The sequence below is a fragment of the Suncus etruscus genome, chromosome 10, assembly GCF_024139225.1.
Source record: "Suncus etruscus isolate mSunEtr1 chromosome 10, mSunEtr1.pri.cur, whole genome shotgun sequence".
Taxonomy (NCBI): domain Eukaryota; kingdom Metazoa; phylum Chordata; class Mammalia; order Eulipotyphla; family Soricidae; genus Suncus; species Suncus etruscus.
The window spans coordinates 91,673,396-91,687,681 of record NC_064857.1 but is presented as its reverse complement, the minus strand read 5'-3'; the positions used below and the strand labels follow the sequence as shown (position 1 = coordinate 91,687,681).

At 33.3% G+C, this 14,286-nt stretch overlaps 1 protein-coding gene across 1 annotated transcript in view; it reads right to left on the bottom strand.

Moving 5' to 3' along the window:
- Positions 1 to 14,286, bottom strand: part of SEMA6D (semaphorin 6D) — a 442,188-nt gene that overhangs the window by 405,228 nt on the left and 22,674 nt on the right. The gene's annotated exons all lie outside the window — the stretch shown is intronic.

Sequence of the window (14,286 nt, the reverse complement as noted above, 5' to 3'; positions counted from 1 at the left end):
CTTTTGTTTTTGGGAAGACTTTTAGTTGGCATTTTTAATTTCTTCAAAAGTTATTGTTTTCAGATATGTCAGATCATCTTGGTTCAATGTTGAGAGTTTATAGGAATATAAGAATTTATATATTTTTTCTAGGTTCTCTTGCCTTCTGGCATAGTTTCTCAAAGCAATCTTTGATAACTTTTTGAATTTCTGTAGTGTCTGTAGTAATCTCCCCATTTAATTTCTAATTCGATTTATTAATTTTCTCTCACTTTCTTTGTGATTCTTGCTAGTAATTTATTGACCTTATTTAGTTTTTCAAAGAAAAAACTCTTTCATTGAACTTTTGGATCAATGCACTTTTGCTGGTCTCACACTCAGCTGAGCTCTAACTACTATAGATTTTTTTTTTCTAATCACCACAACCAACAGGGAGCTGTGTCTGCTTCATGTACCCATTCTGGAGGTTAATCCAATATCTGACCACTGCTCTGGCTTGTCTCTCACTCAGCTGAACTCTTAACTCATATTTTATAGGCTGTTTTTGAAGCTTGGAATGCTATTGCCAATAACTTATATGGAAAGAGAAAAACTGAGCATCTTTAAAACCCAAAAGAAACCATCAAAACAGGTCAAAATGTTTGGTTTCTATATCAACTTCAATATATCTATATTACGACAGAATAACTTTGGTAAATGACTCTGCTATAGCTGCCTTAATTATATGACAAGTGAAACAAAGTTGATTAGGAGACAAATTATGAAGGGCCTGTTAGAACTTTCAATAAATCTGTAATAATTGTCAATGTAGTGTGTTAACATTACGGTCATCAACTGGTTTTCTATTATAAATTCTTTTGTCTATAAAAACAGAAGCACCAATGTGGAGAGTGTTTTAATATCAAAAGTGTTATAATTATATTCTCCAATGTCTTTGGCCAATGGGAAACTGGTTTCATCAGGGAGCAAAGAAGCCAAGTTAGCAGATGTGATTCTTTGGTAAGCCTATTCTCTTTGCAATGCAAATCCAGCTGTCTGGCAACTTTGTGATGGAGCTCATGACTAGAATAACAGCAACAATATTACAGTATTGGCTCAGATCCCTTAGAAGGAATTCAAAATATTTGGGTTGTTGGGGCATATCAGCATCTTTTTGTTCCTTACTGGAAGACAACTTTACAAATATGAGATCTTTTCCTATAAAATATACTTGCCAGCAAATTCACCATCAAAAGAGCACTTTCTATATAATTTATGTAAGTTCTTTGGTTTATGTTTTTTCCTGTTTTTGGTACATATCTGTTTATTGAAATTGCACACTATTTTATCACTCAGTATATGGATAAAAAATAGCAGTCACAACATTGACTGCAGCTTTCCTTAACAGAGTTTGAAACACTGCTTTTTTATATTGTTTTTGTGCTTCAGCTAAAAATTATTGGCTATGTCTGGTCACTAAGTAACAACAACTCCATTTTATCCATAGCTATACCTATCACCTTTTGGGAGACTTTGACTTTTACTACATACCATTTATTACATAACTATTTCTCCTAGCTGCCACACTCCTACCTAGTTCTTCTCTTTCTACTTCAGTTCACTACAAATAATGTTCTGTGTCAATTATGTCCTTTCATGATCTACAAAAACAGTTCAATAATGTTAACTTTAATACATGGTGTTGTTTGCCCTGTGGACTAGACCTTTTGGGTCTCACTAGACTAATGCTTTGCTGTTCAGTTTTAGAAAAAAACATTGTCTTCTCCTATCATATCACCTATGAAATAAAAAATCTTAGCGGTTGGATGTGCTGTTAAAAGCAGTGCCACCTCTCTGTGTAAAATTCATCATAATACAGACCACAATGGCCCTGATTCTCAGCGACATTTCTAATTTGACACTTAAAATATTGACAGGGCCCAGGTCAATAGTATAGTAGATAGAATGTGGCCCCAAACAAAGTATTGACAAACTACTTATTTTTAGCCTTGTTTCTCTCAATGTATTACCCGTCCTAAATAATAGTCAAAGTCATTCTGTAGAGTTGTATATATGACATAACTCACGTTGACAAGACCTTCTTTGTGTTAAAGATTTGCTGACCCTTTTTTATGATATATAATTTGGATCAAGCCAAATTATTATGCACTCTTTGCAAATTGTTCTATTATTATTATTTACTTGTTGGTGACTTTTTAAGGGACAAGGCATGCTTCTATTTCAACATGGTTATTTATTTTATTCATCTTCTAAGGTTTTAAACATGTTCCACAATATAGACCAAGCTTCATAGTTTGAGAAATATGCTTGCAGCAACCCAAATGTTGGTTGCTTTCACTATATGTGACCATATCCATAATTGTGAACATAGAAATATTAATATACCTTCAGTATACTATGTCAGTCAGAGAGACAGTCAGAAATTGATCATAAGATGAATTATATTGTTTGATAATATTGATACATATATGCATTTTCATGATCAAAGGATGTGATAACTCTTTTATCTAAACTACAACACAATTTTCAATGTGAAGGGTTCTCAAATTTTGACTATAATTCAGTATGAATGAACACCATTTTATAAATATATGTTTGTCCAGTGTGATATGAACATCCTTGTGTAAATTTTGAAGATTACATGGAAAGCCTTAAAAACCAAACCATAATCCATAGGAAATCACATGGCAGCCTCTTTTCACACCCCAACTATATAATTTAAGCTGTTTTAATAGAATATTATCTTAACAATATAGTGTTTAGATGATTTTTAGATACTGATACTGTCATTACTAATCAACATAATTAAAAACACTTAAATACACATTATAAAGGTTTTATTTTTTATCCTAAATACTGTCCATAAACTCACAGGATACTTGGTATTGCAAATATGATTGGACTCTACCATTTCCATGATGGTGTCTCCCTAATTTAAGAGACTTTGAAAAAAACAATATATGAGATTAATATAAAACGAAACAAGGCAAGATAATGAACAATATTTATTGTAATAATTAAAGTATTGATTATATAGGTAGTATAAATATTTATTAAGTATCTGACAAGGAGTTATCTAAAATATGTTTGTGAAGAATTTGACTATAGTATAAATTAAAATTAAAAAAGGATATAGAATTTTCTTTTTTTCTTTTTTAAGTTTTGGCTATATTTAACTATGATCAAGATATATACTCCTGGCTCTGTTTTCAGGGATAACTTCTGGTGTGGATCTGGGGGTGTCATATGTGGTGGTGCTAGGGTCAAATCCAGGTTAATCATATGCAAGACAAGCACCAATGTTCTGGCCCCAGGATAAAGCATTTGCATGTGTTCAATGGAACAAAATATTTAATCAGTCCCTAAGCATCATTGCACTTTTCCTTAAGGGATAAGGATTGTTATCATGTTACATATTAAGAATCCCTAAGGTTCCACAGAAGTAATCTTGCATGATTTCTGATTAGGTGGGAATTTCAACAGCACCACACAGGAAATGTCCCTGAAGGACTATTGATGGGGCAGGATATTTAATGGTGTTACACAGGAAGTATCTCTGCACTGCTATTGCTTAGAGAATGTCAAAGCTCTACACTATGGGGAAGATTTTCATCTTGGTGCCAGGCAAAAGATGACTTTTACTGCCAACAAGACTCTGAAAATACCCTTCCTGCTGCCAGATTATGTTTAGAAATCTCAAAATGTGAAGAAAGCGCTGATTGTGCCAAAAAGAATGGTGAGAAGAGGAAGCCCTCCTGTGTGAGAAGTTGTTCAGGGTGAAACAAATAGCCCAAAGTTATTTATGATGCTAACATGTAAAATAGGAAGCCAACATTTGAGTGAGCTAAATAAAAGTCCTATAAAGATTTAGTATGAAGTAAACTTTAAATTTTTTGTAAAACAAAAACAAAAAACAAAAAAGAAAAGACTTTATTTTTTGCTTGTTTACCATTTTATTTAAATTGAGGTTCAATGATGTACAATATTGCCAATGAAAATGTTCAAACACCATAATCCACTCTCAAATTGCTCACTTTCCTCCACAAATGTCTTAAATAACCTCCTATTGATTCTCATTATAGTTCAGAAAACTTGGAATAAGAATCCAGAAGTCTTATTAAGAAAGAAATAAGCAATTTTTTTCTTTTTTTGTTTGTTTTGTTTTGTTTTGTTTTGTTTTGGGGCCACACCCGGTAACGCTCAGGGGTTACTCCTGGCTATGCGTTCAGAAGTTGCTCCTGGCTTGGGGGACCATATGGGACACCGGGGGATCGAACCACGGTCCGTCCAAGGCTAGAGCAGGCAAGGCAGGCACCAAGGCTAGCGCAGGCAAGGCAGGCACCTTACCTCTTGCGCCACCGCCCGGCCCCAATTTTTTTTCAATTAACCAATGACACTCCAAGAAACAGCGAAAGAAGTATTCATAGTGAGTTAGAAAAATTGCCATTTCCTACATGATAATTAGATACTAAAAATGTTTTCTGAGATGGAAAGATGAACTTCACTAAATTATGTGTACAGTATTCCCATAGAAAAGATAATAACAATTGACTAGTAAAATCCATAAATCTCTAATTAAAGATTAATTCAGAGATAATGTGAGACTGTCTTACATGGGTCTGAACCAGGACTGATCGGAGTTCAATCCCCAGCATCCCACATGGTCCCCCGAGCCAGGAAAGAATTCTGAGTGCAGAGCCAGGAGTAACCCCTGAGCAACGTTGGGTGTGCAGAGAAACAAAAAACAAACAAATAAAGAAAAGGTTGAATCTCTAAGAAATTATTTCATGGTTTTCAGTAAGTTTTGATTTAAAAATTTCCTTCAGAAGTTATAATTGATAAAAATTTAAAAATAATATACTTTGCTGTAGTGGAAATGTTGCACTGGCAAAGGGAGTGTTCTTTATTTATAACTAAAACCCAACCACAAATATATTTGTAATCATGGTACTTAAAGATATTAAAAATTAAGATATCAACAAAGAATTTCAATAATGTAAAATTGAAATAATTGAAATAAATATAGAAATATCTCTGAAAAAATGACCATGGTCTTTGGGGGCCAGAGGGATACTAAAGCAGGTATGGTGCTTGCATTTCATGCTGCCAAACTGGGTACAATTTTCGGCATCCTATATGATGCCCTGAGCACAGAGCCAGGAATAAATTCTGAGCACTGTCAGATGTGGCCCACCAAACAAACAACAATAATGAAAAACTGTGATTGCTGTTGAAAGCTGGCAAGCTCCCCGAAGAAAGAACAGAACAATCCCTTAAAGCAGGGGTCTCAAACTCAATTTACCTGGGGGCCTCAGGAGGCAAAGTCGGGGTGAGGCAGGGCCGCATAAGGGATTTCGCTTACCGAATATTCGCAATAAAAAAATCGCATTAGTAAGAACAAAAATCGCAAAAAATCACATTAAACATTTGCATACCCCGAACGGAACTGATCGGGGTATGCAAATGTTTAATGCGATTTTTTTCTTACCAATGCGATTTTTATTGCGATTATTCGGTAAGCGAATAATCGCGAATACTGCAATATTTGAAGGCCGGCCAAGGGCCACAAAATGTTATACAGAGGGCCTCAAACGGCCCGCGGGAAGCGATTTTGAGACCCCTGCCTTAAAGGCAGTCACCATATTTGTACTGGGCAACTTTTTCCAAAGCCATACCTTGCTGCATCCATTAACCATAATTGCCATTTTGTCCATGGCCTTGCTTCACCAGCCTTCTACTACCCCACCTCTCTGTCCCTTCCCCTCCCTGCCTCTCCTCCTTCTCCCCTCCTCTCGTCCTCTCTCCTTCCCTTCCTTCTCTTCTTCTCTTATTTCATCTCTTCTTTTCTATTCTCTTTTCTTTCTCTTTATTGTTTTTAATCATTTTGCTTGCATTTATCTGGAAACAAATGTATTATAATCAACTATGTATGTTGTGTATTCTGTAAATAATGTAAAAAAAAATGACTGTGGTTTGGTAAGTGAACAAAAATTAAGTAATCCTCCTCAGGATCCTTTCAAGCAAAAATTCTTTCAGGAAAGCATATAAAGAATCCAATATTAAGGTTCAATGTTTTATCCTATTCAACCTTTTCTTCGAGGGGTCTCAAACTCAATTTACTTGGGGGCCACAGGAGGCAAAGTCGGGGTGATCCTTGAGTGCAAAGTCAGTAGGGGTGTGTGACTCAAACAACTAAAACAAAACAGAACAAAAAAGATTCCTCTAGCTGCAAACAGCCCGTGGGCCGCGAGTTTGAGACCCCTGCAACAGTATTAGGGACAAGATAAATTTAGAATTTAAGTTATTCCAAAATAACATTAGACATATATGTAGACTAAAATATCAATAGCCAGTATATCTTTATGATTAGAACTAAGAAAATTGGTTGTTAATGCTCATTAAATTGTATGAAGTTGACAGTCAATGTTATGAAAGCATGTCAAATGATAAAGAGCCTCTAAATGAATTACTTTTATTTCCCCCTACATCACCGGAATGCCTGGTCATTCTAATACTGTTCAATATTTTTCTTTCTTTTATCATACTTATCATCTTCTAATAACCAATGAAAATACTTATTGTCTATATTTTTGGTTATCTGTCTCCCCATGCTACTAGAATTTATGTCCCATATCTATTGCCTATCATTATAAACACCAAAGAAGTCCTAGGTACAGAACATTTGCTTGAAATTTACTTAAAGCTTTCATAAAATTAACAACTGTAATCATTGATCTCATCCTCTCTAAATTATTTTTATCTAGCTAATTATATTTCTATTGACATAAGCCTACTGAATTAATAAACTATTTACTATTTTATCATCAAAACAGGAAATATATCTTGCTTTCTTCATTTACATTCCTAAAACCACTCAGTTATCCTGTGAGTGGCAAATATTTTATTTTTTTATTTTATTTTTACAAAAATAAAAAAATTATTTTTGTAAAATTTTTATTTCTAATGTTTGTTATGTTTATGTAATCCTATTAGCATACCAAATATGTGATGTGTACATATAATATCTATTATATTCTTTTCTTATGTTACACAGTGACATATCAGAGAGAAACAATATACACTGTATAGGTATCAGCGAGGTTGTCAAGTCAAATTGGTAGTAATTTGCCAGAGAGCAATTCTGAGGAAGATTATGAAAACATTCTCCATTTGAAAAGATACTTACCATGGAACTGACAACAGTGGCTTTTCACCCATAGTTTAAGATCTCTTCAACACATCTATTTAATGTAATAATCTTCATAGTTCCCAATTTTTATTTGTTCTTTAATACTTTTTATTTATTTAAAAAATGTATCACATAGTTGATATAACTGATCGCAATACATTGTTTCAGGATGACAGAAAGCAAAGTTATTAAGAAATAGAAAGAGAATAGAGAATTAAAAAGTAGAAAAGGAAGGGGAGAGAGTTCATTAGCAGTTATATTTGTGAAAATTTTTGTATCACCAATAGTCAATACTATAGCTGAAGGTTTAGTATGCTCCTTTTCTTCATATATTTTTGGGGCCACATCCAGTGACACTCAGGAATTATTCCTGGCTATGCGCTCAGAAATCGCTCTTGGCTTGGGGGACCATATGGGATGCTAGGGGATCAAACAATGGTTCACCCTAGGCTAGCACTGGGAAGGCACATGCCTTATCGCTTGCACCACTGCTCTGGCCCCTTCTTAATATTTTTAACTTAAAATATTTAAGGCAACCTTTCTAAAAAATATTTGATCCTGCTTTCCAACCCTCTGTCAGTTTTAAAGATTCTCTATGGTGGTCAAGTGAAATATTATTCTAAATTTTAGATGAATCACTTACCATACCCTTTTCTACCAATTTTTAAAGACTTCATCATTGATGATTTTCTTATTCAGACTCTGCTTCAGCAAAGATATTTTTTTGCATAACTTTCTTGTCTCTGTCATATTCTCCATACACCATTCTGTGCACTACACATAACATTATTGTTCTGCCTTTCCTTGCTGAATATATCCCCATTTCTTGGAAAATGACTTTTTAAAAAAGAGTCTGTAAAGAACTGCACCGTACAGACTGTCCTACTACTATCAGATCCTATTCAGGACTCTTTCCTGCCTGCCGCTTTAATTTGCTTTTGTATTCTTAAAATATGATTTTGTACATAAACAAAGAACAGCAACTTAAATGCCAAGACTGAATTATATACATAGCATGCCCATGTTCCTAGCATAAAAAGAGAATTAGTACACAGCGATTACAGACAAATCCAAAGCACTTTCCTTCCATTCCATAGGAGACATACTCAGTAAAGGAGTTAATGCAAGTTGATGGTGTGTGGAATGGCAGAGTTTGGATTTCATGTCCAGGTGGATGAAAATGGCAGCCATAAATTAATTTATAAATAAATAAATGAAATTGATTGATTCGTAACTTAAAACAAATTTGTATCCATCAATGAAAAATTATTGAAAACAAGCAGTCAAAACTTTAAACATTTAAGAAATGGGAAATGACCCAAAGTAGAAGATGTGCTTTGGTGCTTCAAAAAGCTGAGATGTTTAAAATATTTGCTACTTTTTAGAACTGAACTCTTGCTACATATTCCAAAGGTATTTTCTTCATGCACTTCAGCAGAGAGCTACTTCTTCATTGTAAAAATGGGGTGGCTGTGGAGTTCAAGATGATAAAGGCCAGACTGAACATAATGTTAGAACCTGAAAACTGGAAGTGTTTTGCCACTGTTCACCTCGCAAAGGGCTCTCTAATCTGATCTAAACTGCCTTCATCTCCCATCTCCAACTTTATCAGAAAAGCCTTATGGATAGGAACCCTTGAGGAGTCATTCAAAATAAACTGAGTATCTATTATATGGTCACTATGACTTAACACTCACAGGGATTTAATACTAGAAATTTTATGGAGGTATTTTAGTCTAATTGTGGAGACAGCTCTGTATTTAGATAATTTCTTTACAATGATATAAATCCTAGATGAAAGTAGGAATGAATAAGAGACAATGAGAAAACACAAAGGTACACTTGAATGAGTCTTGAAGGTTTAAAACTTGCTGCAGAAAGTGATTATTGACTGGGTCTATATAGTTAAGTTTACTAATTCACTAGGTGAATAAAGATAGCAAGATTAGGGGAAATATGCCTATTTAAATGATTGTGTTTTCAGTTTGAATATACAAAATGAAGTAGAAAAATACTTTTCCAGGGTTATTTATAATAATACATCATAAATTATAATAATAGATTATAATAAATAATAAATATATTATATTATAATATATTATAATTAGATAATATAAAATATATAGCTATACATAATTATATATAAATATATCATCATATGTGATTACATATGATTATATAATTACAATATATTATAGTATATAATATGATAAATATATTATATAATATAAATAAACAATAAATTATACTAATAAATAATTCAGAATTATTATTTTGGGGAGCCACTCCCAGGGATGCTCAGGGGTTACTCCTGGATTTGGGGTCAGAAATCACTCTTGGCTCAGGCTCATATGGTCATATGGCACGCCGGGAATCGAACCACGGTCTATCCTTGGTCAGCCACGTGCAAGGCAAATGCCCTATCACTGCACCATTGCTCTGACAGAATTTTTTTTTACTGAGATATGGGAGTATAGCAATTGATAAGATGATGCATATTAGATACTTGAAAGTTAGAGGCATAAGCACAAGAAGGGTAAATTTAGGTTAAGGTTACAAAATTAAAATGCCATTTGTGAGACATTTGTCTCTAAATGCATGTTTTTCTTTCCATATAGGACTGTCTTCTCTCACTGCAAGTGACCCCTTGATTAGTTCTAGTAACCTGCAGTTATTCAATTAAATACTAAAACACTCCCAGCTTATTTATACAAAAGTTTGGTTTCCAAATTGCTCCTCAAATTTTAATTGCACTCACAAATTCCTAACACTTGAAGACAAGTTCATAAAAATATTCTTAGACAAAGTGCTTAAATGATCATCAATGGTTATATATTTATTAATATTATTTTCAGCATTCTTGTATGTCACTAGTTGCATATATGATTCATAAAAGTCAATTCTAGACTGTTAGCTGTATTCTTAGTACACAGAAACTTATTTGTCCCTCTCTGAATTTGGCATAAAAAATAGGACACGAATGTTCACTTTCCTCATTCTATCTTTGCTATCTGCTGTTGTTAATCCTCATAAAAATTCTTATTAAACCATCATCATTTATATTCTGTTTTTTGTTTCTATTCTTCCATGTGACCTATGCCACTCTGATGCATGCCTCCTAGCCCTTAGATTCAACCCTACAGACACCATGATTGCTTCACAAAGGCTTAATATTATCCCTACTTTTATAGTTGGCACCAATCTTTTCTTTATGATATTTATGAGACCTAAGATGAATCAGTCAAGAACTTTAAACTCTGTTATTGCCCTTCTTTGACACATCCAACAAGTTAATTGTCTGTTTGCCTTCCTGTAATTACTCTAATTACATGCCATTAGTGACCATTAATAAATGTAAGTGTGTTTGTTTTCCACATACTCTCTTCTTGCTCTCTGCAGAAGTCCATCAAAGTTTTCATATATGGTCTAAAGAGAAAAGAAGGCAAACAAAATAAATTCATATTTAACCTTGGGGAAGTGAAAAATAAAGGATAATTCATGAATGGCTAATTGTTTTCCCCTGTTTCGGACATTGGTTAGTAGTCTCTCAATCATGGTTACGCATGCATGCAGTGTACTCATTTATAAGACAGCAAAAGTTAAAAGGGGTTGAGAAATAAAAGCTACCTAATTGAAGCTATTATCTCCACTCAAGGAGAGAATTGCTGGGTGATACTTGAGGGATCGAAAGCCATTGAAGATTTTATTGATGGAATACTTTTGCTCTACCACAGCCACAGAAAACAAAGGTCATACTTTCAGTTTTTATGAACACCTGATTGGTCATCAACATAAAAAGTTCTGAACTACAAAATGACTGACTGACTCAATGTTCACTCTACCACAGGGTACTGATTACATCATATTATTTGACAGAAAACCAGTATTTTCTATTGGTCATCTTGACCAACGAAGTAAACAGAAACCCTTGAGGAAAATGAATGAACCAGAGAATGGCTAGTTAAATTTTGTACACTGTAGAAATCCATGAAAAAAAAATTGGTAAATGGGAACGGTGAATTTTATGACTCTTTACATACTTCTAGCAAATTTATTGTTTACTAAGTATTAAAGAGGTTATATTCAGTTGTATTGATAGTGAGTGTTGTGTTCTGCTCTAACCGTAAAATAATGTTAATCCATATTTATTGGAACTGTGCTTTTGGTGAAAATACAGATTATTCATGCATTTTTGCTATCCACAAATCAAGACTTGAGAAGAAACTGGTTGGGCTGTGCTTGTGGGCTTTTGTAACTGAGGAAAGGAAATTTAAAAGTGTCACCACATCCAGGTAAAATCAAGAAAGTGGTATTATTAGCACCTGGTGTTCCTCATTTAAATTCTACCCAGGTTTTTAGACAGGACTAATCATTTATCTTCAAATTCCTAACTTTCTATAGGAGTTCATGTGCTATTTGAAACTACTTGTACTTTTAGGAAGAATAAAAGTCAAATACTATAATTAATTCTAGGGGAAGATTATATTTCCATGACATTTTGGAAATACAAAGTAGTGAATATAGCCAAAATTTGGCTTAAGAAAATTAATATTCTAGTGGAAATAAAATGCATTCTAATTCTAAAATGTCAGTTTTCTGAACCATACATAGAATTCCCATATGTATTCCCACTATAAACCTTGAATTATATAATGTGGCCTTTTTACATAACTACTAAATTTAAAGTATCCTTAGTCTTTAAATGTCAACATAATTTAGAAAGATAAATTGATTGTTAATGATATCATTTGCTCAAGGCATCTCTGTAAAAGATGGAGGAGATGGTATTTAAAAAAAAAAAGACGACGGATCAGAATTAGAAAAAAAACAGAGACGGAGCAGGAACTGTATTAGGCTAAAGTGAATGGGACGCTCGTAAGCAAGAAACAAAACAACCGAGAAATTAAATTACATCAAAGAGCATGCTTGGTGCATGATAGCGTTGGTCTATATCTATAATGCTTCCCACACCCTATTTCCAGTATTTGTTCTAAAATGGCTTTGCTTGATTCTTTCATGTTTCTTTTCTTAGAAAACAGAAACATAAGTGAAATAATAGGTTTGGCAATCAATAGATAGAAGTAATAAATTCTAAGTTGTTTCTATTGTTTTATAATTAACTAAACCTGAAAATAATACTTAGCAAATTTTGATTCTTCACATATGTAATATGAGTACAATAAAAGACCTTTTTTTTTCAAGTAAAATGTAGTATTTTAAAAGTTGTTAAAGAATTATTCTTCAATAAAGTTTCTAAATTAGCAAAACCTTTCTGATATATTCAAAACACTGTGCAAGTGTTATTTATTTAATTTATCTACTAATCCTTCCATGAAATCTATACTTCAAATGAGCACCAAATCAGAGTATACAGGACTGAAGGAATAAAGGTATAGATAAACCATCTTTTTCCTGTTTCCCAGGCTAAATTTTAAAGTTTCCTTCTGATTCCCTCTGCTTTAAATACTCATGTACCCTCCAAGACATTCTGGTAAATGTCAGCTGCCCCATAGCATACATTTAATCCAACAATTCTTTTTTATTCTAATCATTCACTGTGCAAGTGGCCACTAGAAACCATCACTGATCAGCACCATTGTGAGTCAAATGAAGAAAGAGCTCAATAACATTCCATTATGCAAGTTAACAACTGAACCCTGAATTTTAGTGACTTAACATAATATAACAAACACTTGTTTCTTACTGATATTCTTAGTCCAATGAAAGGTCAGCAGTAACTACTTACACAGTCTCTCAGGGATCCAAATTGTATAATCTATTGTGTTTATTGACACCACGAAATTACACTAGTCAATTGTGAATTTTTGCAAATGGGTGTTCATCCTTGTAGCTAATCACCTTAAGCACACACCCTGTTTTAATACCCAGTACACACACTTTGCTTTCCCTAATCTCCTTACCCTGTTTGACCTAAACACATGTACCCTGTTTTAATCCCTTCTCACATACTCCCTGATTGGCTGACTGAGTCCACATCCTAATTTCCCTTAAAATAAATATATTTATTCTCCACTTATAATAAATTGAATTACTTTGCCAAAGTGGCTGTGGATGCTTCCTCATGAATACCCTTCTCACACAGGATCCGACCTCATCAGTGACTTTTACTTCTTGATATCTGACGTCACCAGTATCATTTATAACCGTTTTGGTCTATAAGTGACACTGTGTTCATTTCCACTGACATTTCACTATTTAGACTTGGTCCTATTATTAGGTTAATTGTTAAGGGGTCAAAGAAAACTAAAATAAATAAATAAATAAAAAGAAAGATATGTATTTAGTAGAACTGTTTTTCTCTGAATACTCCTTTAAAATTACTTAATATAATAAAAATGAATTTGAGAGCCAGAGAGATAGCTCAAAGGGATCTAGCAAAAATGTTGCCTACTAGAGGCCAATATTCATGACACCTCATGGTTCCTTGGGAACAGTCAGTAGTGGTCCCAAGCACAGAACCAGAGCCTATGAGTTCCACGGGGGCTCAAAAAGTATGTATAAAATGATCTAAAATGGAAGAAAGATGAGCATAACTATAAACTTAAACTTTTCAGAAGAAAACATGGAAGACATATTTATGACAAAATAACAAATAGAAGAGACAGGTGGTATTATATCAGACTAAAATAACTTGAAGTAAAAGATATAATTTAAAGAATAAAGAAGAAACCTGAACAATGGGAGAAAATAATCGCAAGCTGTGTTTATGCAAAAGAATTATTTTCAATAATAGGGAAGAATTTGGTTTTACAATAGCAGAAATAAACAAACATAGTCTCATTTTAAAAATGGGTAAAGAACATGAATAGACATGTGAGAAAAAACATACAATTTGTTTAAAGGTACATGGCAAATAACTCCACATTCTTAATTTTTAAGTATCAGAAATTCAAATCACAGAATACAACGTTCATCTATCTTAACTTTCAGATGGCATAAAAATAAAGAACAAAAGAAAAATTAAAGAAGGGAAGGAAGGAAGGAATGAAAGAAGAAAGAAGAAAGAAAGAAAGAAAGAAAGAAAGAAAGAAAGAAAGAAAGAAAGAAAGAAAGAAAGAAAGAAGAAAAAAGAAAGAAAGAAAGAAGAAAAAAGAAAG